Source organism: Pimephales promelas, chromosome 18, assembly GCF_988280905.1.
Source record: "Pimephales promelas chromosome 18, fPimPro1.hap1.1, whole genome shotgun sequence".
In the NCBI taxonomy this organism is placed as follows: Eukaryota; Metazoa; Chordata; class Actinopteri; order Cypriniformes; family Leuciscidae; genus Pimephales; species Pimephales promelas.
This window is the reverse complement of record NC_142786.1, coordinates 27,349,807-27,374,376: the sequence shown is the minus strand read 5'-3', so window position 1 is coordinate 27,374,376 and position 24,570 is coordinate 27,349,807. Positions and strand designations below refer to the sequence as shown.

Below are 24,570 nucleotides of genomic sequence, written 5' to 3'. Positions count from 1 at the left end.
CTTATGCTTATGCAATGACTAATGGCTATGTTTTGAGGGGTAAGACTATTCAATAGAGATTGTGTGAGCAACATGACATTAGCAATTGATAATGCAGGAAACAGCAGACAACTGTACATGATCAATTGCATGAATGCACCGAAGCACTTGCAACTTGTTCAAAAGAGTGAGAAATTGCTTTAATGATCAGTGGATCTCTGAACGAAAGTCTTTTAAAGTATTTTTCAAAACAAACATCAACCTTTCTGAATTCACTTAAATACCTTTCATGCCACAAGCAAAAGCCCAGATGGCAAAGCAGTGTTTAAAGGCTGTGTAAAAGCATTCAGTTTCAAAGAATTCAAGAGCATTGAGACTCATGAAAATTCATTCTCAGGGAATCAAGATTCGCCTCCTTTGAGTTTCCCATTATAGAAGTGGAATTCAATAGATAACAATAGGATCTCTTAAGAGCTTGTTGACCCGACGCTTTAGCTTTATTACCTGTCACCTTATTGATGGTTACTTGGCAGAGGGTTTTACATCGCAATATAGAGCTTTATATGGAGTCTGCAAGTGTCAATACCAATCCTCTATTCATCTACCACATACTCAGGCCAAAACATAATTCATTTCGTTATGTCGGGTCCCAAGCTGACTTTACTGTAGTCTGTAAAGACAGCAAACGCGCACACAGAGATACACACTGCAACAGCGCTCATAAAAGTCAGCTTATCTACTTCAGTGTTCTGAAATACTGCACAAATGAGCGACCCCTTGACCTGAAATCTCTCTATGCATTTTAAAATTCAGATAAGATGTGCGTTTACTCTCAGCCGTAAAGTTAGCGTTGATCACGTTCAGATGGAAGAAATGCTCTTAGACAGACCACACCAATATTGTGCAGTTTGGACCACAGATTTACTTAAAGCCTTCTCAAAGTAGAATTGATGTGTAAGGGAGTGGGAAACAACAACAAGGTTTAGCATTTGTCTAATGTTAACAAATGGCAGTGATATATATGAATTACACATCGTGCTATTGTTTTCCCCAAAGGGTTTAGAGTGGTGTTATCTCTTGCAGAGTGCCCAAAAGCAACAAATGATTCATGGCTAAATTATCGACTGGCACTTACAGTAACCTAAGGACTTATTTAAGCTATAGAGATGTTAGAAATTGCCACAATAAAGACTCCCTAAAGAGTGTTTACTGCAAAAAGGTAAAGCTGAGAAGCTGTCATATGAACAATCTGTCAGTTATTATACAGATCTATGTTTCACTGTGGACACAATAACTTGATTCATAAGACAGACTGAGAGTAATGGTGAATTAGGCCCTGTTTATACCTGGTATTAATATGCATTTTGATCTATCGGATCATAAGTAGTCGAGGGAGATATAACCGTTCACACCTGGTGTTTTAATCCATCTCTTTTGTCCAATTTTGACCACTTCTGTCCTAATTTCTTCGAGAGGAGGGTCTAGGTAGGTATGCATCAATGGGCTCTATGCACGGCGTTATTTCCGGTGAAGCATTAAGGATGCTCGATAACTTCCGCCGATCATAGAGTCCAATGCAATACCAAGAATTTATATTGAATTTTATACTCCATGGTTATACTAATGAAACGTTAGTCACAAAAACAGATAAAACAGACACCCCTCGTTGTGTTTATGCTTCTTTTTAAAATTATATGAAATTAACATAACTATATATAAAATTACATCTAAACGTATGTACGTTTCGTTTCAAAGACGGGAGGACAGTAAATATTGAAGACTCTGCCATAATCCCGTTTTCTCCGGTTTTCCTCCGCTTTAATCTACACAACCGGAAATGGACGAGCATCCTTACGTCAAATGCGGAACTTATGCGTGCATATAGCCCATACCGATAACCGATAATTCTTTATATCTGAGAGCCGATAACCAATATAGCCGATAAATCTGAATATATAATATTGTTGGTTTAACATAAAAAAATCTTTAAATTTTTACATCACCCTTTTTCTCAAGTTAGACAACAATCTAGGGCTGTCAACCGATTAATCGCAATTAATCGCGTCCAAAATAAAAGTTTGTGTTTACATAATACATGTGGGTGCACTGTGTATAATTATTTTGTATATATATATAAATACACACACATGCATGTATATTTAAGAAAAAAAAATATTTATATATAATTTTTTTATATTTATATATAATATAAAATATATATAAATCTATATATTGTATATACATGAAAATATTTTTTAAATATATACAAGCATGTGTGTATATTAATATATATATATATAATATATAAAATAATTATACACAGTGCACCAACATATACAGTATTATGTAAACACAAACTTTTATTTTGGACGCGATTAATTACGATTAATCGTTTGACAGCCCAACTACAATCTCACAACTCGTAACTAAAATATTTCTTTTTACGATTCTGATTCAGCCAACATACAGTAAATCAAGGCTGCTTAAAGTTTAGTCAGTAAAAACCTCTCCACAACTTGTTTTTCCATGATCCAATCAATCCCCAATTAATTAAATCAACTCTCTCTCTCCCAACATTTTTTAATCACAGTATATTCCATTTCACCCAGAAAGGTCAGATTACATAAGTAAAATGGCTTGTGAATGTCATTTTATGTTGACTTTAAAAAAACTGTACTGTGCAATTTAATAACTCTCATCCATTTGAAATGCCATTTTATCAGCTACTAATATGAATGTGGACACGATTACAGAATTGGGGGGGGGATACAGCACAGTTAACCTAGTTTAACCTCCATGTGCATTTTATGCCAACATAACATAAACATAGAGATATGTCAACTGGATAATCTCCCAGCTGTACAAGCACAGATTAATTCAGATAACACCTTACTATGCACAGCCTGCTTACACAAACGCACACAGAAGGTCTAGTATTCTGTTATTGTTGATGGATTAAATATATATGGCAACGCTTATCAAAATTTTGCAATTAGCACAATTTAGATTCACCCCAGAGAGTTACTTCAGAAACTCTGCAAAACCACTGATGTTTAACAAATCCGTCCATTCCTGCCTCAAACGTCCGCCTGCTTGAAGTTGCTGAGGGATCGGTTTCTGGGTTTCTGCTGCCAGAATCAGTGGCGCAAACCAGTCCAGCACTGGCTGAAGACACAAACACATAAATCACTTCAAAGCGCTGTGGAGCCGCCTGCTGCTGCTGCTGCCCATTCCTGATTTCTACAGCATCTCCTCAAAGTGTGCCTGAAGGTCATTAGTCACAGGGTAAAGAAACACACAGGGCACGTTTCTCTAAAAAAGGGGAGCCATGTTTTCAAGGGTTTGGATTGTTGTAATTTCCTGTTCTGCCATCTACACATTAGCCCAGGAGAACCTGAATTATGGAGGTACACTCTCAGAAAAAAATGTACAAAAGCTGTCACTGGGGCTGTACCTTTTCAAAGGTAAAGCTTTGTCCATTTTAGGTGCTAATATGGACATTTAGGTGTTAATATGTACATTTTAGGTGCTATTATGTATTTTAGGTGCTAATGTGTACATTACAGGCGCTATTATGTACATTTTAGGTGCTAATATGTGCATTTTAGTTGCTAATATGCACATTTTAGGTGCTATTATGTACATTTTAGGTGCTAATGTGTACATTATAGGTGCTAATATGTGCATTATAGGTGCTAATATGTGCATTTTAGGTGCTAATATGGGCATTTTAGGAGCTAATATGTACATTTTAGGTGCTATTATGTACATTTTAGGTACTAATATGTGCATTTTAGGTGCTAATATGTGCATTTTAGTTGCTAATATTTACATTTTAGGTTCTATTATGTAAATTTTAAGTGCTATTCTGTACATTTTAGATGCTAATTTGTACATTAAGGTACCGATATGCACCCTTTTGGTACAAAAGTCTACCTTTTGAAAAGGTACCGCCACAGTGACAGCTTTTGTACCTTTTTTTTCTGAGAGTGTAACGTAATAAGAATGTAACTTTTTGCTTAGGATTTCCCATTTTTCCCCTGGGACGTGCAACACAATGGAGTGAAGCGAAGGCAGCATATCATTCATCCCTCCGGAGTTACTTGTTGCACGAGTCCTTCTGCAGCTGTAAATCCCACTCATCAGCTTTCAGTGTACTAGCTCGAGGAACACAAATAGCTTTTCGTAGAGAGTCTGATCTTATTAGAGAAGGTGGCGATGAGGGCTGTGAGCAATTCAGTATTCAAAGATATCATACCGCCAATATCGGGAGACACATCAAGTCTTCTACATCAAATATTAAGAACAGACACAGCCGGATCATTTCCATAATGACACATGTAATCTATACCAGGAGAAGCACAAATTAGTGTCTGGTTTAAGACATTTTGGGGGGCATTTAATTAAGGCGTAAATTCCAGTAAATTGATTAGTAAATCACATTGCATGATTCATAAATGATTCAAATACTTTCCTCCCATAAATTTGGCATCTGAAAGGGAAACTCCAACAAATGCATTTGCAATTCAGCCACAAAAACAAATGTCCACACACCTTTTCAGCACTAATTTTTCACAGCATACTTTAGTAAACTCTGAAGAAGGTTCAGAGGGTTTGCGCTGGCTCAAGCTGTTCGTAAACCTGCCTGGCTCTTAATTGCATGTTATTTACAATTCAATGAAAATGTATTATAGTTTGAATTTATATTCAATGCAATTAGTTGAACTTTAGAGTGATTTTTTGACCCACTTAAGTGGGACTCTTTAAATGTAATTTCATAATAATTTCTATTGTATATGACATAGAATTAACTTAAAGTGTACAGCCAGATACTGAGAAGCATTCATGGTAACTATTAAGCCTACATTATATTACAAAGAGCACTTTTTTCTCTTTATTTTTATTTCAAAGGCAAATGCCATTGTTTGTACTTTGTACCGAGATTGCATTTTTTTCAATTTTCAAACCCTCGTCACCAACCTAGAATATACTGCCTTCACTGTAAAAAAATTATTTTTTGGTGAATAAATACTACTGAAAAAAAAAACAATGTAATTTACATGAAAAAGTTAGTTCAGGCAAGAATAAAAAAAAAACTATGTGAATTCCAAATCAGTACTTAATTCAAGCCAGTAGAAAGGAAAGTGTAAATATCAACTCAATAAAATTATGTAAAAATTACTAACTTTTCTGATACTGGGGTTCCCATCACGAGATCTTGAATAATTAATGAGGTTGATTTTTCACTGTTTTCCAGCTGTTTTATCATTGATTTTTGTTGTCAGTATTTAGTAACTTGCCATATTGTGACATTTCAAGTAAATCTTTTGCTCAAAATGACACATTCAAACACAAAAACGACCCATCAAATGTTACCGCCATTGTGTATTGTCTACCAAGTATTGAGGTCTTTGCATTCACATGATGATTAACATCTGACACGATGTAATAAATTACTTAGATAATTTAAGTAAAGCAAATACTATAAATGACTAATAACATTCAATATTATTGTTTTAGTGAAATGTAAGGCAAAGGAAATTTCAACTAAATCGATATTAACCAACCTTTTACTAGCCAAGTTAAAATTACTTATTTTCTGTAAAGTTTACTTAATTCCATATTCCAAGTACTTAACTTAAAGATTTCTAATTAAAGCTACTGATAAATAAGTTTAGGTTTTTACTTGGCAAATCTTTGTAAATTTACTAGCATTTTCTAAGTGAAAAAAGTAGCCTGGCTTTTTCAAGTAAATCCTACTACAATTTTTTTCAGTGTAGATTATGTTAATTAACAGTAATGGTAAATAAATAAATAAATAATAATAACACGGCAAACAAAGTGCACTTTTTAACAGTTGTGAAAGTGTACTCTCTTTTATAGAGGTTTTATTTCATTAATGTTATTTTCCTGCAAGTAAAAATATGCTTTTAGGATTTGAAGTACACAACAAAAGTGCACGTTCAATGCAATTAAGCACATTTCTTATTTACAAGGGAAGAGCAAAACATTGACAGGTTGATCAGAACCCAAACGCAAATTGGAGAGAGCTTTAAAGTGAAGGGGTATATCTGCTCATTAATTTCAGTTGTTTTTATGATTATGTATGAAGAAAGGGAGGAAATTTGGTGGTTCTCTCTTTTTCTCTGATTTGAACATCTCTGTGCTCTACGGCTCAGCCTGCAGCCACTTGTCTGAACTTGTGAATTCAGCTAACTTGGTTTCTGGTGGTCTTCAGGCACTCATCAACTGCTAGACTTCCAAATCACATCTGTTCTTCCGACAGGCGCTTGTTCCAATTGCCATTTCGTGCCAGATACTGACATGTTCCTTAAGCCCCAATTACCAACATTTCAGAATCCACTAATGAGGAAAGAGAAAGCAGGCAGTGGAGAGAGCGTACAGAAGAGCACCAGCTCGTCTCTGAGGCTACATCGTATCAGGGTATTTACGCCATATTTTCAATTGAATTTGAACTGATTTAAACTATATTTAACCGTTTGACAATGCAAATCATTAAAAACAAACCATGCACAGAATAGTGCCTTAAAATCCACATGTGGAAAACCTCGCAACAGTGACAACAGCACGGGAAAACTCCCTAAATCTTTAGGTAAGATTCGTGAGAGAGCTTAGACTCAGCTGGGGAGTTCAGACTGGCACATTTAAATGAACAAGCTTGTAGGTGATCTTTATGGAGCTTAATTTAGCTTTGTTTTGAGGATGTTCCTTTTGGATAGAATTCATAAAGGCCCTTAGTCCAGTGTCATACTGCATTATCTTCAAATTGAGATGCTGAAAGAGTGTAAACACAGCTGGCTTTTAAGTTTTTGTTTTTTATTTTTACTTGTTAATATTTTTTTTTAGTTAAAACCTACATAATATATTAAGTGTTGGTCATTTTGACTATGAAATCAAGAATATTTTTTGTGGAAATTAATACACCAATTCATTATCCAGATCAATTAATCAGACGATATTTGTATATTTTAACAGATTTTTCTTTTTTTTCCATTTATTTTGTTAATTAATACATCTTTAATTTCATAATTTGCCATCATTAAACTATATATTACTTAGATATAGTTATTTAGATATCCACCAGTGATGTATTAATTAACCTGGCTGATTTTAGATTATCGGCCAAAAGCTGATCTACAGACAGCCTTTAAAAAGTCTGCATTGGTATTTTCAAAGATTTACGGTGAATTATGCATTATTAGAAATGTGTAATATTACATTTAAATTCATAAACTGAATTAAATTAAAACCAATTGATTGCTGAAACTTATCTTGTTTCCTATTTCCTTTGACTATACTGTTATCAGTCATATTGCCTTGGTATTGCCAAAAACTCAGGCAACTATAAATCTAGATTTCCAATTATCACCCATCGAATAATTCATTTGTGTAGACTAACAGCAAAAAAAATCATCTTCACGTTCACAGAGATATCAGGGTTTTTTGTCATACAGAGTTCAACGGGTTTTGTGGAAGTTTCCATTATTGGAAGCAGAATGTAGCGCAGCTCATTCCCATTTTTAACACTACACAATGAAATGTGCCAGACTCAGAGGACACCCCCCATCCCACATCGTAATTATTCTCACCACACCTTAATTGCCCAGGGCACCATAGTATTCAGGTCAAGGAGAACTGATCTCTCACTTCGTAGGTCTCCAACGATGAACAAAACAGGCTTTAAAGTGACCAGATTCAGCCAGATCTTCAAAGTGCTGACCCTTATGGATGTCCAGACATCAGCCCGGTATGCCAACCTCAGCATGTCCCATGACAGGACAGCAAGACAAGTAACTATTTCCTATCACGCCTGAGATTTGGATTCAAACAGCAAACTCGTGGTTGAGAAATGAAACATGTACTGTTGTATAATAGACCAAAGACTGGCCCTCACTAAAAGATTTTTTAAAAACATATCAGAATTCTAGACACCACAAACATAATGAAAAAAAAAATAATCATTGATTTTTTTTTTAGCTTTGTTCCTTTAGTGTGTGGAGTGAAGATGTGACCAAATCTACAGAGTGCTTGCACGTTTGTCCTCGGGGTTTCCCCCCACACAACAGTGTTTCTGATTGTCAATATTATGTATATTTATGATTTGGGATTGGTGCGGCACCGACGTTCTTCCGAGCAGATTCAGTCACTCTTAAGTTAATACACCTCACACCACAGGAACATCTGATAAGGTAATCTGTAGAATCATCAAGATAATCGCGACGTTACCAAGGATTGTCAGAAGGGGAGAATTTGGGACCAAAAACGGCCCGATTATCTTGCAGTGGGTGAGTGCCTTAAGAATTTATTTAAACTCGTTCCACACAATTTACAGAATTTACCTAATTTAAGAGAAAACGCATTCCCGCCATTGACAGAATTTGCTAGTGTCTCCTTGTTTTCACTGTTATGCGGTAGGGGGCGCTATTATTCATCTTCTGAAAGAGTACATAGTCTCAGAATAAAATACAGACAAAAAAAGAATCAAAAACAAGTGATAAAAGCATTGCATTCACTGTAAAGAAATATGTTCATGATTTGTAATCACAACATTTTTCTTTTGTCAAAACAACTTAAATTTATGTGGTTCAGATAACATAATATTTTGAGTTTCTGATGTTTAAATTAATCTCCTTCATTGTATTAACTCAATTTTTCAATTTCAATGTACTTAAAATTTTAAGGCAACAAGGTTACTTCATTTTTTTAAGTTAAACCAACAATATTTTAAGTGTTGGAAAAAAAACACTTTTCTCAGCTTTTTGTTCAAAATGCTGCTTTTTTCTCAATAAGAAAAAAGAATGCATGATGCTAAAATAAAAGCATGCCAATTTTTTTTTGGTTTAAAGCAGAGGCTATGTTCTTTCTTTTGATATATTGCATGTTCACAGGTATTCATACCAAAAAATGACATTTTTGTCAAAATTATCAAAAACTCTGTCGATGGCAGGCATTTTTTTAAAAACGCAGGTGGGAAAAGAGTTAATGAGAGTGTATCACTCAAGATGGCTACTTAAAAGGATGGTTCACTTTGAAATTAGTTTTTGATATGTTTTAGCTGGGCATCCAAGATGTAGGTCTCTTTGTTTCCACAGTATTTTCGATTTTGACATTTTTCAGTCAAACCGTTGTTGTCTGTCAGTCATACACTGGAGGCTAAGGGGGTCCACCAAAAAGCATGACATTTTTGAGGTAAGCTAAAACATATCAAAAATTAATTTCAAAGTGAACTATCGCTTTAAATTTATTCTTTAAATATGGGACTGCACAGTTCACACTACTGCCACGACATTCCCAAATAAGGATGAACTATTCCACCTATTGTTTAGGGGGAGGGCTTGGGAAATTGTGTTAAGGGTTGGGAGAAAGGGAAACAGAAATGTCTTAAAAAGTATGTTAGTTGAGACATTATGGAGCCTACTATCCCATTTCCTGTCGTGATGAGGCCAAGACTAAAAATACACATCCCCTTTCGTCAGAACGCAAATTGCCCCCTCAGCACGAATTTCTCCTTCAACCGCTATCATGTAGCACAGCATACAGTCTCAGAGCAGGAAGAGAAACCCCACAATCCCCATGCCTGGGAACAAATGCGCCATTCGGTTGGCTTACTTTGATCCTACAAAGGTTGTGTCTGTGTAAACTGTGTTGACCTTTGTCCACTATCACATCTTGCCATCTTGACTCTCAACATCAGTGTGTCAAACCAAGGGAGTCTGAAGACTAATTGTGTGCATTGACCTTCAACGGTTGCTCTCATTTTGTATATCAGTATCTGCAAATCCTTTGAGGATACTCATAGTATGTCAAAGTTATTAGTGTCCTTATGATTTACTCTAGAGCAGGGATTCCCAATACTGCTCATGGAGGACCAATGTCCTGCAGAGTTTATCTCCAACCTTAATTAGAAGACACCTCAACCCGGTAATCAAGCTCTTTAGAAGTGTTAGAAACGTCCAGCTGTGCAAGTAATACGCAAGTAATGCTCAAGCATAATTTTCTATCAGTATTCCAGTTGTCATGTGTATTTTAAAAGTGAGCTTTGTCTTTTGGCCTCGCTGGCTTCCTATATAACGGATACAATAGGCTTGAACTTTTTACTGACACCTTGTGGTGTGGATGCTATATCACCTAAAAATAAAGGTTTCAGGGTAACAATGACATCATTGTAGAAATACCCCTTTTGCCAATAAATATACAAATAATTCATTCACTCCACAAGCTAAAACGGTGAATAATATCAGGTTTATAATATCACTTGCTTTTTTCCGTTTGCAAAAAGAACCGGTATTTCTCAAATGAGGAAAACCTTACGCAACTGACTTTTTATTTGCTTTCCTCTGCTTATCTTTGTCTGCAGCAAAGTCATTCCTAAATGCCAAGTATAACTCTCACCAAGTTCAAGAGGTCCTCTCAACTCCCCAGTGTCAATGAAAGGTCGTCCAAGATATGACAGCAAAAGGAACTGACTCACCAGGGCTCAGTACATGTACATTGAAAATAAGTCAGCCCATCTGAACAGTTGGAAGGTCCACTGAAAGAGCTCTCTCGACAGAAGCACTGTCGGTCAGCATGACCTCATAGAAAAGGAGACCGAAGTACTTGAGACAACTTCTAATTTTGGACTTAATCTCAGTGTTGCAAGTATGGAAATTACTATACTTAAACTGAAGTGCCTTAAAATGCGCAGCATTTTGCAATGAGTTTTCACAGAAACAGAAAGACAGGGCGGGACATATTGAACAGCCCCTCCCCTTTTTAAAATAGCCAATAGCATTTAGTTTACAACATGGCTCATGATGAGCCGTTGAGCTTGGTAAAGATTTATTTTCCTCCTAATCTCTAAACATTTTTCCTCCTAATCTCCTCCATCTACACTCTAAAAAAAAGGTTCTTCAGCGGTTCTTCAGGGGTTCTTTGCGGTGGTTAACGTGCTCTATGGCACCTCTTATGGTTCTACATAGCCCCATATGACAAAGTTAAGTGCTATATGGTGGTTCCCCTATGATTACAAGCCAATGAACCACTTTTAGTGCTATTTAGCACCATTTTTTTAGAGTCAGCTAACATGAAACTAGACTTCATTCACCCCAATGTAAACCATTACACTGTCTGAACCATTCCCTATTCCCGATATAGTTCACTATAGTACAAGTTACCGATTTCAGCCGCAGCTTCGGCATCTATTTATAGCGTAGCGTAGGTGATGTGCAAAGTGATGCACATCACCTACGCAAAGCACACTAGCTTATAGTTAACACTAAGGCTAACATAATCATACTAGAAGCCCCAAAACTTTTTTTAACAATTTCAGTTTGATTTCATGGGGACTTTAAGAAGGGCACTTGCACATTTTCAGCATTAGCCACAGACTTTATATTGCTCTTAAGTTTCTCTGCAGCCAGCGACCATTAAAAACAGCATGACACTGATTGCATTTACTCACAGACAAAGGCAAACCTAGAAACACTTGAGCACACAAATATTCACATCCTACCACACACTTTCCTATCAGAAAAACATAGCGGTTCTGAGAAAGCTCCTTAGAATCAACCACAACGTGGCTGCTGGGAGCAATTGGCCAGCTTTCTGCAGTCTAATGGAAGGCGCAGTGCAAGGCTGGATCTATGCTATAAAAAAGGAAGCAAGAACTTCTCAGTGGGGTGTAAAAGCCACATCCTCCCTTGGAAAGGTCCTCAAACTCACAATCACATCCCACAGTGCAGCCACAATTGGGCTGAGTGGAAGTTGAACACAGTGGTCAGGTAAGGCACACACTGAGATTGGTTACTCACAGTGTTCAAATAAGTGGCACAGCGCTGACTTATATTGCAGCAAAAAAGTGAAAAACTGATGTTTTATTAATTTTTAAATGCCTTTTGATTGTAGCAGCACTAAAAGTCTCAATTCTGCATTGAAAATAATGCCACTTAATGTGATTTGATTTCCGTTTTTATATCTTGATTGTCTTAATTACAAAGGGCACTTTAATGTATTTTAACAACGACCATGAAAGTCATCTTTATCTCAGTTTAAGTGCCATGACTAATATCATCACAAATGTCCATTAACTCACAGCTAGTATTGTGGATGTTTTATGGACCAGTGTTTCCACCGTAACGTGTGCCATAAAGTTAAGTCCCTATTGAGTGGATGAGATCCACATTCTATTCAGCCTTTAACCAATGCCAAAGAGGATCACATGCTTTGACGGAATAAAGAAAACAGCACAGTGAGAACTAATGAGACAGCTAATGAGACCACAAGATTTCGAAGAGAAATCCAAGAAAAAGCCCCGACAGTAGATTCTGGCCTCACAAAGGCAATGCATCATATGTCTCAAGCACTGATAATGGCATGCAGAAAATACAGAGCACTTGAGTCATTGTGGTCTTATTTTCTCCTACACTTCTTAAGAAAGCATTTTCTTTAAAGAAATGTTTCATCCAAAAACATAAATTATGTTCCAAAGAAATATGGTTTTATTTTTTCCATGGAACACAAAAATTTTAATTTGTTTTATCATATTTCAGAATGATATTCTAAAAACTCAGCCCCTTATGAGAACATACACAAACTTAAATCTCACACATTTATCAGCACATCTTTAAGCATGAAAAAATCCCTGACACCTGATGCCACAACCCTTTCATAGATCAATGTGCATCTTTGAATAAAGTGTGTCCTGAAGGGATTCAGTGGGACCAACAGCCTGATTACAAACAGACTGTTACAGATGAGCCCGTCTTTCCCACTCTTATCTTCTTACATAACCGTAGCCTTCACCAACATCAATGGCATGGAGAATATCCATTCATATACAAATTCAATTTGAATGTGTCACTCAGATTAATAAAAGGAACAAAATTGCATACATTAATTGGTTTGAGTTGTTTTTTAGACCCCTAAGACCTTGGATTTTGTGTGTTATTTTAATGTGCAAATTAACAGGCTTTTAAAATAACATTTGAACCATGTCATGATGACCATGTGTTTATTTTCATTGATTTCTATAATAGCAGTGAGACAAAAAGAATATTGCAGTTAGCCTGTTGTTTTGCATCTTTAATCGAAAATATTAAATTACAAACTGGTTATTTTAAAAGCATAAAAATGCTTCATAAAATATATACACTCACTTGTGCAGTACAAAGGTAAATATGTCACTTTTTACCTGAACGCCGAACTGCTTTTGAAGTCTATTGCAGCCTATGCGCGTACAGTGCGCTACTGCTCATAATAATTCAATAAACGTTGTGGATAATTGCTTCAAAATCATTTTACATTGGTCACTTTTAGAGCAGGCTAATGACTTATCCCAGTAGCCTAGTTGCTGCTTGCGAAGGATTCATGCCCCGCTTCCTCGAGCTCTTCAGAAGCTCGTCAGTTCGAACAATAGCATCGCCTGACTGTCCAAAACATAGAATTACTGGAAGCGCGCACATCCGTCGAGCACGACCCCTGGCCCATCCAAACATTCCTTACATCCATCGTCATAATCACAAAACTATCAATTCATTCATAAAGTGCTGTTTACACGACACGGAGGCTGCTCAATAACCCAAATCTGTGTTGTGTGAACTATCAATCACTGGGTCAAAAAATAACGCAATCCCATTATTTTATATCATTCCATTCTAAATTAATTTGTTTAGTCGCTTTTTAAAACTAGGCTTTATTTGGGATCGTTCCCCATCTCTTCCTCGTTATTTCACGCGTGCTTATGATGGGATGCTATGACAATACAGACTCACTGCAAGAGGAGAGCCAACGTTCCGTCATTAAGAATTAAAAAATATTAATATTTTACAGTACAAGTAGCCTAGGATACGCAGGACGCGTTGATTGGTCATCTTACCGTGTCCAAAAAAAACGCGAAGTTTCCCTCGGTGTGTTGATATGTTGGGCAAGGAGAGCAGGATAAGCAGAGCGAGCGCCTTCTCTTAAGGTCCAGCGATACTGTCTACTGCAGCCGCGCGCTGCACACCATGTTACCGTAGAGACACGAGCCGCGGCGCTGCTCTGCTGGAGGAGGAGGCTGTGCTGTGCGTCTACGGAACTGCACCGGACGAGCGGATTTAAAGCAAGGGAGGGTGTTGGTAGGATTACGTGGTGCCGCTTTAATAAGATGTCACTACGCCGAATGGGACCTCTGCTACTGTGTCTGGGCCCTTTTAGAGGGGTACAGCAACACCTTCTGGGAGAAAAAAATTAAGCTCACGTGGGAGTCATGAATGATAGCTTCATGTAAACATTGAGAGAGAGAGAGAGAGAGAGAGAGAGAGAGATAGATAGATAGATAGATAGATAGATAGATAGATAGATAGATAGATAGATAGATAGATAGATAGATAGATAGATAGATAGATAGATAGATAGATAGATAGATAGATAGATAGATAGATAGATAGATAGATAGATAGATAGATAGATAGATAGATAGATAGATAGATAGATAGATAGATAGATAGAGAGGGACAACGGCTGTGAGGTGGAGAATAACATGGTGAGAAGATACTGGGAATCTGTGGCTCTAATAGTGTTAAATCATTAGACATTTCTGAATGTAAAAAAACAGATTTTCCTTTCACTAAATGACTATGAAATACAATAAAGCGAGGAGGATCCAAACCATGATATATCTGTGGTGTGAGACTAAGTAGCTTTAAAACTTCTTAATGCATGATCTTAAAGGCTAGCCGCCAAGCAGAGCTTTGACAGAGATCCGGCTAATTAACAGCTTCCCAGCAGGATCTGCTCGAGATGCATGATGACCCACCAGGAAGGCAAACATCAAGACAAAAATCTTCCATTCTCTCTGACATCATGACTTGCAGCTACTTGCAGCATTTTGTTTTAACGTGTTAAATGGATAGTTCATCCAAAAATGAAAATTTGCTTTTAGATTACTAAGGCCATCCAAGATGTGTTTTTTTTTCTTCAGTAGAAATGTAATGAAGATGTTTAGCTGAAACCGTGGGTGATTCTTATATTGTCACTTTGAGAGTAAAAAAATACAGGCAACACATAATGAATACTGGTGGCTCCTGACGATACATTGAGGTCTTGTTTCATGAAGCGAAACAATCTGCCTGTGCAATAAACTGAACAATAGCCTATTTACTGCATTATACCTGTAATCCAAAGCCTCTGCAAACGGTCCTGAGCAGCTGTTCATGGCAATCTGGGGCAGTTCATTTTGTCTTGCCTTGTATATGTTTTTTGACTTGCATATGAATCAAGGACCACTGTTTCAGCTAAAAATCTTCTTTGGTGTTTTACTAAAGAAAAAGAGACACCTAAATCTTGGATGGCCTAAGGGTGAGTAAATCAACAGCAAATTTTCATTTCTGGGTGAACTATCGAATTAACGTTAATAGTCTGAAAGTCAATATCATACAAAACTTCTCGATTATTTAGACGACAGGGTTCAGAATTGAACAGAAATTGCCTTATTCTATGATATAATTCTATGATCAAATGAAATTAAATTCATATTTGTCTTAGATTTGTACAACCCCGTTATAGCGTCAGCATTTCTAAAAGTGAAGTTTTAACAGTGAACATTCCAGTTCTAACAGATTAAAATTTCAAATTTCAATTTCAAAACCCGGAAGTGATCTCTCGCGCGTGTACGTCACTCATTGTTTACACAGAGATTTCAGAAGTGTTACCCTTCACTTTGAAGATCTAAACATATTTAGATATACAGGAAATTGCAATGGAAGATGATTTCAATATGTCAACAGACGTTGATATATCGTTATATCGATATATCGTAAAATAACGTTGATTTTTTTTCGCAACCACACAAGAGATCACTTCCGGCGCTTGCTCAGACCGAAGGGCCCGTGCCTTCAGATCAATTGGACTTGGCTGTGGTTATACAAGAGGTAAAAACGACATAAATACTGTTCATTTTCTCACACAAACCGCTCGTTTCGTGTCTTAGGCCCTCAATGAGTACTTACATTTAAGTCATTAAATCGTGTTTAATTTGGACTTCTCTGAGCATGCTCTTTGAGGTGGACCCCATAAACCTCCATTATATGACTAACAGACAAGAAAAGTTTGACCTAAAAACATCAAAATTGAAAATACTGTGGAAACAAAGACACCTACATCTTGGATGCCCTCGAGGTAAGCTAAAACATACCAACAATTAATTTCAAAGTGAATTATCCCTTTAAATGGATTTAAACCTGTTAAAAAGTTTTCATAACAGAGTAATTCCAAGGTTAATGAGTTTGATTCCCAAGGAATGAATAAATCAATAAAATCTATATCTTGAACCCAGCGCACGTCACAAAAGCATCCTCCAATTGTTTAAATAGAGCTGAATTACAGATACATTTTCTGTTGTTATATTTTTCTTTTTTTTTTTTTTATTAAACCATCCCGATATCGATTTCTATAGCAGATTTCATCCCGATATCGACTTTATAACTGAATTATAACAGTAGACATTCTAGTTATAACAAATTAAATGAAATGAATAGGAGACAGAATGATCTGCTTTAAAATCACACCACTGGTCATTACTGTCTAGTCCATAAAGCATGACTGAAGAGTCTCATGGAAGATTGGGCAAACAACTTGAAAATACATTAATCAAATCCTGGGAGAATAGATGATCACATTATGATCTATGAGAGCGAGTATGTGTGTGTGTGTTTTGAGTGGCTGTGTTACTGGTGTATTGAGATGACTGCTGTGGAGTCTTATCCCAGGCTAAAGCTCTGACTCAGCTGATGTTGATTGCATTAGTGTTGCTATATCTTCAACTCTCTCTCTCTCTCGCTCTGTGATTTAGAAACTGACGTGAACACTGCTCCTCATCTGATTCCCCCTCTTGGTTTGTTGGCTGTGGCAAGCATTATTCTATAGGCAAGCTCCAGAGTTGCATTTTCTCTCTTTTAGTGTTTTCTACTTATGAGATTGCATTGTCCGTAGGGCTTTGTTTTGTTTGTTTTTTTTTAGCTTTTATATGCACTGGACACAAAGTCCCAGAGAATATCACAACACAGTTACAGTCTATCCACAAAGAAGGAAGCACCTACCAAAACCTGCAGATTATTGTACATGTTCTGCCCTGATATTAAAGGAAAAATCCAATCTCGTTGATTTAAACATGCTCAAATTCTGTCCTGTATCTCAAAGTGTAAAGCATGACAGCAATATCAAGGGTCAATAGGTTTGATTCCCAACCAATAAAATCTATTCCTTGAATCGGTCAATTGTTTAAATTGTGTTGGTTTCTGGTTCTTTATTTAAACCATCCCAATATCAATTTCTAAAAGATCAAAATTAAATGTAAATTTCTTTATAACTGAAATACACCCAAATGAACCAGAATCAAAACAAAATCAGAATGAAATGTCTGTAAATCTTAATCGTATCAGGTCAACTTTATCAATATCCATGCCATAAGCATCAATATAATCGGTCTGATAAACTGCCCTGTACAGTTTATAGCTTTAGCAAAGAGAGAATTTCTTTTATGTATGAACCAACTGTAAATTATTACTGAAAAATACCCAAATCAAATGCATCAGAATGAATCTAATCCAGTCCATCAAAAGTGTTCAACAGAGAGCACAACACTTTGAATAGCTGAAAGAAAAATCAAATTAGCCAAGAGACTTAATAGACGAACACAGCAAATGCACAGCATGTTCTAAATTTTATGAATAACTGGAGGTTAAATTTTGTGGGCACAGATTCAGTCATCAATAAAATTAAAATGAACAATCCTCCTATGAGGAAGCCCTCTGTTTCAGAAAAAAATAATCCTGTAAAAAAAAACGGTAAACTACTGGCAGCTGTGGTTGCCAGCATCATACTGTAAAAATATGGTGCGTTACCATTTTTAAAATAAACAGCTAAATACCGTTTTGTCAGCTACAGTATTATGCTGTTAAATTACCGTATACTGTATCACTGTACATTAACAGCATTTAGCTGTAGCTGACAAACGGTATTTAGCTGTTAATTTTAAAAATGGTAACGCACCATACTGTTTTTAAAATACCATACCGTTTTTAAAATAAACAGCTAAATACCGTTTTGTCAGCTACAGTATTATGCTGTTAAATTACAGTATACTGTATCACTATACATTAACAGCATTTAGCTGTACCTGACAAACAGCTGTTAATTTTAAAAATGGTAACACACCATACCGTTTTTAAAATACCAGCTAAATACCGTTTTGTCAGCTACAGTATTATGCTGTTAAATTACAGTATACTGTATCACTATACATTAACAGCATTAACATGATGCTGGCAATCACAGCTGCCAGTAGTTTACCGTTTTTTTACAGGATTATTTTTTGTATAGCATGCAGTTCTAGTGGCGTAGGTTTGATTTTGGAAATTGTTGAGGACGGGGGCATCAAAATATAAATATATTTGAAGTTTTGATCTAAATTATTGCTAGGGATGTGTCACTGGATATTGGTAGGGACACATCCCTAGCGTCCCTACTAAATTCTGGTAATGCACCATATGTTTACGGTATGATGCTGGCAACCACAGCTGCCAGTAGTTTACAATTTTTGTACAGGATTATTTTTTTACAGTGATAGCATGCAGTTCTAGGCAGTGGCGTAGGCTTGATTTTGAAATTGTTGGGGGCATCAAAATATAAATATATTTTAAGTTTTGATCTAAATTATTGCTAGGGATATATCAGTGTCACTGGATATTGGTAGGGACACCACGTCCCTAGCGTCCCTACTAAATTCTACGCCCCTGGTTCTAGGTAAAACACACGATCAAAAGGAAACCGTGTTTAGGGTTACTGGTGTTACATTTCTGCCTGACTCGGAGACCTGTGAAGCAGGCGACACTTTCACCTGGCCACTGTCTCGCTCAGCGACAGATAATCCTTACGCTTTTCATGTCACCTCTGCTCAGTTAGGGGATTATCTATCGGGTTGAGCTATTTCTGGTGAAGCAAGACAAGCCGCTCCATAATCTTAGTAGAAGCTTGACCAACCCCAACAAGTGTGGTCACTGAACACAAGCACACAGGTCTCAACTTACTGCCTCTTACAAGCACAAGGTGATGATTGATTTAATGAGCTTGCAGTCTTAATGCTTTGACTAGGTGCTAAGACACCTTTCACCTCGGAACTTGAATAGAGCGGATGTTCTCGTATAAACCAAAGAGCGCAAAGATGCACAAACGGGTTAATGAGAAGAGTTTCTCAAAGCTCTCACTGTACTCATGCATTTGGCTTTTTCACAGTGCATTATGTCTTTGAAGAGCAATATTAAACTGATATTCTCCAAGCAGACTGAAAGATCAAATAAGCTACCGCCTACCGGTGTGCATACAATATGTTATTTGTGATTCACAATCACTGACATTAGCAGATGCTTCTTAGTCTCATAAAGTTATGTCTTCTGTCAAAGCTACCTGTGGCCCTTGTGGTCTAACCAAAAGGGTTAGGCTAAATAAATGCTGGGCAGAGTGAAGGAAATTGCCTTTTTCATGTGTAATCCATGATGTGGAAGTCATTTATACTCAGCAGCAGCCTCCCCATATAAAGGATATTACTGTAATTATGATGGGTAATGTCCAGAGGAGAACATCTCTTTCAACAGGGCAGGGCAGAGGGATGTTCCTCAGTGCATGGAGGCACATTACTGAGAGTGCTCACGAAAGCAGATTAATAAACCTCGATTTGGACCTCACACCCTTTGTCTCAAATAATAGAGATAATGAGGAAAGGGCTGGGTTCAAATTAAGATGAAAAAAACAAGCATTACATAAGCTAAAACCAATAAAATCAAGATATTTATTATTTGCATATATATATTTTTTGCCACAAACAAACAGCAGCCGCCTTTTACACAATGAGCTTATGCTGCGTTCAAGCGACGTCGTGATTTAGAGAAGGCAACCCATGACGTTCTACTCTGAGCTGTTCACGTTTAACACTATCAATACTGAAATGAAACTGCAGCAGTCAGGTACAAGTAAGAGCTCTGTACGTTGTTTACATTCATTATTATTGTAATATTATGTGCTTCGAGATGTGTGAAGTAATTTAATGGTGTCTTTTATAATTTTTTGTTCATGCATTTTGGAGGAGGCGTGGCTTTGGAGACACTCTGAAGGGTGGGTGTGATCTAATGCTTTCAAAGCTAGCTTGCTATTGCTAGCTGCTCTTAAATTGCCTACCCTACCTTTAATACAATCTTTAAATGGCCATTACATGTTAGATGTTTTTATACCATAGAGTTTATGGATATACATTTTTATAGTTTATTATTTCAAGCTCTTAAATGTTTTATCAGGTATTAATTGTAAATTGTAAAAACTAAAAAATTCTTAATCCTCATCCATCTGGTTGTTCATATGACAAAGTCAAAAGTAAAGCAAACTGTAAGCAAAAATATGAACAATATTTTGTCAGTAGGATTTCAGATTTTTTTTTTAAAGGTTACCAAATTGCTTGTCAATTTAGCATTGCTGTTTAATTCACTCATAAAAGCATCTTACAACATTAACAACTAAATTAAGCATCAACAGACAAAAAATAAAAAGAGTTTGATAATGGATAATGAATTAACATAATGAGTCATGATAACATCTATTGAATGAACATGAGTAGTGAATAATGCATTATCTGTACAAAAATGTTCATTACAAAAAAGATGAGATATCTAACAACTGTAATTAAGTCATAATATTGAAAGCTTCAGAGTCAGTTTTTCTTGTTTATCAGTCAGGGAATTTTACATACGGCAGGTTTAAAATTCAACATGTGTTGTGCAACAAGGACAATCTGCACGCTTGACATGAGGATCGATATCAAACTCCTGGTGATTCTATACCTTGAGTACACAGATGAGGCGATGACATTGGTGCATATTAATGGACCCCGAAGAAAAAGGATGGTCAATTTTTATTACAATGTCAATATAAAAGGTGGCGCCATTCAGGTCATTTAGCATTAGCCTATAAACAAAAGTGGCCAAACATTTATCGGTTACATTTAGCTGTATGTGAGAATGAATTTAGAGGGTAGGTGGTAAGAGCACTTGCGGTCAGTGTTTGAATTATTAAAGAGTTTATCAATGTCACTACTGCCATTAGCAGCGGATTGCCTTAAATGAGAAATGTTGATGTAAGGTTGTGGGAAAACCCTCAGCCACAAAATATTCCACTATGTGAAGCCAAGAAACACTGAACATCTGCAATGCAGCCTAATGTCTTGTATAACAGCAGCTGAACAGCAAGAGACTGAAAAAATGAAAAAAAGAAAACAAAGCTAAATTAATAATGATGGTGGAGCCCACCAGCAGCAGGAGAGTGTTGCTGCAATATTGATGAGATCTGAACAGAAACAGAGTCTGAATTCTATGCTTGTGCGTGCGGAGGCTTAGTAGCGTTGTGAAAAGCTTGTATGACGTATATTGTTACCTGCTTATTAAGCTTTATAAGACTTCTTTTTGACAAGACCAGGGAATTTAAATGCAAAGTCAGCTCACAAACGTCAAACATCAACTTTAGATCCTCACAGCACAAGAAAAAAACAGGACAATATTTTTTTCTCTGGTTTTGACACCAAAGAGATTGCACATTGACTAATCTGCCAGAATGCAGATAAAGATGGCGAGTTAAATCATGGTATCTTATCTTATTATAGGTTACAAGTGGCATTAACCCAATAAAAAATAATGGTTTTGTCACCATTACATATAGTCAGGTTAGGTATAGTAATCTGCACTGTAAAAAAAATATGCTCATGATTTGTAATCACAACATTTTTTTTTCCTTTGTCAACTTAAATAATTTATGTGGTTCAGATAACATAATATTTTGAGTTTATGATGATTAAATCAATCTCCTGCATTGTATTAACTCAATTTTTCCATTTCAATGAACTTAAAATTTTAAAGCAACCATACTTCATTTTTTAAGTCAAACCAACAATATTTTTTACAGTGTGTGTAATTGCACAAGAAAAAGCACGTAGAGCCAAAATACCCCAAAATATACTTAATTTACTTTTTCAACAATTGCTGCAATGCCACAAGATTCCTCTAAAAGCTGGGTTTATTATTCCTGTAATTCTAAATTTTTCCTCTCCAACACAATTCATTTGCTTGAGTTGGCTTTTAGAAGTTCCAAATCAATATCTGCACCATCCTTAAAGTGACCCATCCGTTTTTTTTTTTTTGTTTTTTTTTTTAAAAGCATATCGGCAGTTTAAATACTGTAGCCCATAAAATCCTGAATTATTTATGTAGTGTAGATGGATGAAAGTGTATGTATGTAAGCACTGTGAGAAAAGTGTTGAGGCAAATAAGAGCAGTTTAGGAATGACTTGCTACTGCTAAGACAGAGATATTTATGAAGGTTTATTAAGATGAATGATGGTGTCTAAGCTGTTTTCCCTGATTTACTCTCTTGCTGCTCTCTGGAGTGTTTTGCACAGACCCAGAATGCTCCTCATAAACTGTATTTCTAAGCTGTTATCATTCAAGTAAACAGTAGCTGTTTTGATCAAATGGGTGTAGTGTTTCTCTCAGGAGCGGGAAATGGCCACTTGTGTCAATTATTATTAATGCTAATGAATTAAAATTTTTCCGTGGTACTTTGTTTCATCTGTTCACTCCCACAAAGACACCCATCAGTGCAAACCTATGATCAACAACAGCCACACACACCCATGAAAATTCACTTTTTTTCTCAGTTCGGAAATGAAGAGAAATTAATGAGGTTTACTGGAGCAGAAAGGCCTAATCTTTTGGGTTTAAAACGGCAGAACAGAGAAAACATTTAACTTTACGATCTGCTAGGTTCAATCTGTGGTTCAGTGTTGGTGCACAATCAAATGGGTTGCAGGTCTGTTTAAAAATACTATGTTCTATTACTATATTAAACTATAACTAGCCATATAATCCTGAATACTGCAAAAGTATTATTTTTAAACTGTTTTACAATACAGTAATGTAAAAATGTATGGTTAAACGGTAGGCTAAATGGTTAAACAGTTAAATAGTTAAAATCACATTCTTTTTACTTTAAAATACTGTTAAATTTATGATTTTTGCAAGTAAACACTATGAATTACTGTATTATTTACAATCAAAAACAGGACAATGACATTCCCAGAATGACCACATATGGATCACACATATTTTATTTAAATAGTTTTAAATAGTTTATCTTATTTATGATACAAGTAATATCAATTATTGTTTTGCATTAAATTTGATGTTATTTTGGATCATGTGTATTGCATTGTTTTAGTATGATGTTTGTTAGTCTAATGGTGATCTGACCCTATGCATGTCTGTAATTATTGGCTATTTATGGACAGACCACTATTTTTACCATTAAAGGGATACTCCACTTTTTTTGGAAATGGGCTCATTTTACAACTCCCTCAGAGTTAAACAGTTGAGTTTTACCGTTTTCGCATCCATTCAGACGATTTTCTGATATTAAGAAGAATATCAGTAACCAGACACTTTCTGGTCTCATTGACTTCCATAGTAGGAAAAAAAATATACTAGAGACTAGAAACTGTCTAGTTACTGATATTCTTCTAAATATCAGAAAATCCGCTTAATATATTCGAAAACGGTAAAACTCATCTGTTTAACTCTGGGGGAGTGGTAAAATGAGCCTATTTCCAAAAAAAGTGGAGTATCCCTTTAACATTAAGGTCTTTATAGAGTCAATGAAATGAACTCTGTTTGGCTATGTGTCCAAAATGGACCAGTTAAGTTGCATTTCCTCAAAACCATTAAGAAAAAGAAGCACAACCTAGACAAGACAAATATTAGTTTTTTTTAGAGCCACACACTAAAAACGTGACTTTTTGCAAAATGCTAAACACAGTTCTCTACATTAGACGCATCACTCAAAACTAACAGCTCTGGCACACTCGCTTACGGATTATACACAACAATCGTGTGAAAAACGTACGCATAATCCATTGACTTAGAAATCAAAACCCTTTAGCACGACAATTTTCAATCATCTCATATCCTCTGGAAGACCTGCGGGATATTCAAACCCCAAATCTGAACCTATTACATAACACAGTGAAGAAGAACATAATCTTGCCATCAATTAGGCTGAGTCAGACTGAGTGGTTGGGAATACATTTTTTAACACAAGGCATTATTTTAAGAGCATAATTCATTCCTGAATGGTCCTCGCAACGTGAATTATTTTAAATGGAATCCTTGAGCAGTTCTTTTATAAATAACTTATGCTGATCAATAAGAAATTCACCTAATAAAATATACAACCATAATCATATCCAGTGGCACTCCAGAATATCAGAACATGTGTAACCTTTTCTTATGAATGTATCACCACCAAATAAATGAATAATTCCGAGAAGTTCAAAGCTTCCTCTGTTCGACTCTTGATCAAAGTATCTTTCCCACAGAGACTGAAGCGATTATCAGAGCACATGTGCAGTGACATGCACAGAGCTGCCCTCTTGCTGTTGCTGATGGCAAGATGTCACAAAGCACCACATGAGACTATTTTCTTATGATAAACATGTTAAGGTTTCATTAGAGTAAAAATTGT

At 36.1% G+C, this 24,570-nt stretch overlaps 1 protein-coding gene across 2 annotated transcripts in view; it reads right to left on the bottom strand.

Moving 5' to 3' along the window:
• The window catches only part of hpca (hippocalcin), a 56,008-nt gene that overhangs the window by 22,102 nt on the left and 9,336 nt on the right, over positions 1–24,570 (bottom strand). The window contains exon 1 of one of the 2 annotated variants that reach the window (XM_039681006.2): positions 13,856–14,118. The exons of the other annotated variant lie outside the window; for it this stretch is intronic. The gene's annotated coding sequence lies outside the window, so the exon portion shown is untranslated. Of the gene's footprint in view, positions 1–13,855; positions 14,119–24,570 lie in introns of those variants that run through there. 2 annotated transcript variants of the gene reach the window in all.